The sequence below is a fragment of the Oryzias melastigma genome, linkage group LG15 (assembly GCF_002922805.2).
Source record: "Oryzias melastigma strain HK-1 linkage group LG15, ASM292280v2, whole genome shotgun sequence".
Lineage (NCBI taxonomy): Eukaryota > Metazoa > Chordata > Actinopteri > Beloniformes > Adrianichthyidae > Oryzias > Oryzias melastigma.
In genome coordinates, this window is record NC_050526.1 from 11,793,330 (window position 1) to 11,796,866 (window position 3,537).

The window sequence follows — 3,537 nt, forward strand, 5'->3', positions numbered from 1 at the left end:
CTCTCAGCATGGAGAGGAGTGGAAGAGGAGGCGGGATTTCTCCATGTCAACAGTCCCACCCACAAATCAGAGGTGAGTTCCTAATAAACTCCTTCCACTCTGCAGAAACTATGTCCCTAAAAAACACTTTTAACAATAGATCAAAACATTTTTAGGCTGCTGCAATTTAAGTGTTGACCACATGGACCAATCTTCTGCATGTCTTGAGCCTCGTTTCCACAGAACAGTCCTGTACAGTATGGTCTGGTTCGATATGGTATTTTGAGCGTTTCCATTGTTAAATGGACCCATACCTCTTGAGGGCCCCCATCCGTTGTAGGTTCATAGAAAAATAGAACAGGACGGTTGGGGCGGAGGCGCTATACCCACCCGTTGATTGGCAGAAAATGATGACGACATTAGAAATCATCTACATAGCACTAAGCTAGCGATTCCGTTTTCCTCTTTACGGTGGTATTCTTCTCGCAATCTTCTTTCAAACAACATGACATTTTCTGTTCTACACGATGCACCAGAAGTAAAGCTGGTAAAAGACAAGCTGCTGGATGACCTCCGTTGTTGTTGCTTTTCTGGTTGTTGCACTGCAATGACGCAATGACATGCTAGCGGTCTGCACCGCGCACGCGCTGTGAAAACAAACCGCTCAGTGGAAGCGAGACTTAACTGAGGGAAACGCTCGCCAGAATTAACTGGTCCGTACTGTACTACTCCTTACCGGACCAGACTGCTCAGTGGAAACAAGGCTTTGGTTACTAGACTCTCCACTGTGGACTGGGAACAACTGCAGTTTTGGTCCAACATTCAGACATCAAAATTCTTGAACTCACTTAATGTTTTTGGTTTGCTCATGTTGTCTTACCTCCAACATCAGTCTAAAATGGGTCCTACATATACAACCATGTTGTATATGCATATGTAATCTCCCTCTGAAGGAGATTTTGTCTCCTGCAGAAACAAAAATGCTTCTTGGCAGCACTAGACCAATGACTGTGTTCACCAGATGAAAATTAAACAGGGATTATCAGTTCATCCTGAGGTCACAGCGAAAATCTGAATTAAATTTCACAGCAATCTCTTTACTAAAAATCCAATAATCAACCATATTGTTATGTCAGAGATCACAGAAGATACCAAAGTTCCCTTTGGATATTTACAAAATGCCTAATTCCACGAGTTTTCGTGCAGCAGTTGTGGTGAAAATCATCACTTCTGGGATGCGGGGAGCCAGACTGAGACAACTCTGCAGTTGGAGGATGTTTCCTCAGAGCTGCATGGAAAACACAACATGTAAATTGAGGTCAGAATGTCGCCCCGGGATGGAGAAGACAAGTCATTGCATGGGAAATGAGGAACATGCTTTACTGTCAGTGACAATGATGCCTCAGAAAACCTGTGTGTTTTTCTAAGATGTTGCATAACAAATGAAACCATCTCATGTGCTACATTTGAAGGCCGCCTCTTAGATGATCTGCACTGAGGGATTTCAACAAAAATTGTCCGTAAGGCGCAGTGACACCACTAACAGCAGAAAAGTGCAGTAATAGCACCCTGGGGGCTGTCTTAGCGCTCTTCCTGCTCTGTCAAAAGTCAGCAGCTGCCGCCACGTCTCAGATATCCATCAGCGACCAGCATGCGCTCACCGCAAAGGCTGCACCATATTGCAACTTGAACCAAAGCTGACTGGTCAGCTGGAGCAGCGCCTTAACCGGCTCTCAAATGGGATAAATGATACAATCGGACAGCCTGTAGGATCGGGTTTCTTGGACTCGTCATAACCGGCAGATCCGCATAAGGTCAACTAAAACCTGTTCAGAGATGGAGCTAATTAGGTGTTCAGAAAGCTGACAAAGAAGACGGCAGAGAGGAGGCAGAGCTGGAGGTAGTAGAGCTTCTTGGGTGTACTCTCTGGGAGTCATGAGGATGGATCAGGAATGAGTACATCAGAGGAACAGATCATCGTAGAAGTTCTTACGATGCTGAGCTTAAGAGGAGCTTAATGTGTTTGGAGGAGGACATGAGGGTGGTTAGTGAGAATAAGGAGGATGGAGGGGAGAAGGTTAGATGGAGGCGATTACAGAAGAGCAAAGAAGGCGCAGGATAGAATCTGAGGAACTAAGCAGGCTGCAGCTCCATCAGAGAGCAGTGAGGAGATAGAGAGGAAGTATCTGGTGATCAGAAACGTCCCTGATAGGTACAGTTGTGTGAGGACGTTTTGCTTTGAGAAACTCCTTCACTGTTGGAGGTGTTAAAACCTCCATCAGCGTGAGCTTCCTGTTTGCGTCCTTGTTTTGGCTGCAGCGTTGTAGTTCTGTTTCCAGCATGTCCTCGAATGGCATCAGTGACAGCAGCTCAAATCCAACTTCCACAACTAACGACACTTTAGAATCTGTAGCTGCAAGTCTTTCACGCAGCTTCATCTGAGCATGCCCCTAGCTTCCTGTTTGTACTCGCTGATGTTCACCACCTGTTCAACAAGGACTCCGGTGACACCTGATCACCAATAAGGCTGTTTCTATAGCAGCGGCTCCGCTATCGATGAATTTTTCAGCACACTGGCCGAGCACAGAGCTAAATTTAGACCAGAACGACTGCGGGTAAGACCAGCGTTCACCCGGATGGTTGTTTAGTCCTCAGTGAGATGCACTGCAACCAGAGAGGGACCTGAAATATACCTGAGGAGTTCTGAAGCTTTATTTTGAGCCCTGGTTTGAACAGTGAAAGTTCAGACCAATTGTAGTGAACATGTTGCCGAGCTTGTAAAACTTGCATGTAAGAATGTCAGAAATACCAAGAAAGCGTCATGTGACCTGAAGAAAATGAGTCTCACTAGTGACTTGATTCTCTAAACTTTCTACCTATGTCATTACTGCTTATGTTTATGGCTTACAAATGACTTTGGCGCGACTTTCGTTGCTCTAAATATTTTAAACGCACGTCTACAGGGAGGGTTTGTTGCAGCATGCATGGACAATCAAGCATCCCTGAAGCTAAAACGGGCATAAAAACCAAACTATAGCCTTGAAAACAAACCCACAGGCAGAAAATTGTCCACAATGGAGCTTTATTTTGTCACTCATCAAAATAACAAACTCAGTATCTCTGCAAGCTACTGTAACAAACTCAAAAAAAGTACACCTTTATTTACACCAGTTTCTGATGTACAGTCTGATCAATCGTGATTGCGGCAGAGCCAATTAAGACATGAGGCGGTCAGCTTCTACGCGGTGCTGTGCCCAAACACATGCAGCTCAGAGGAGCAGGACGCCACCAGGCCAGCCTGACGTGGAGCGCCGCGGCGTCCACTTCAGGACGGGAGCCTTTGATCCCCTGAATGCCTTACATTTCAATGACAATACAAATGTGCTCCGAGCTCAGAACATTAAGAGGCATTGGCTGATGCTCTTCTCCATGATGAATTTATGATGATAGGGGATGGTTGGGAGGTAAATAAAAAGAAGTATTTTCTTTTACAGACATAAGATTACAGGGTTTACAAACTGAATTATTCATTTTAAAAATCGAGAAAACAAGACAATT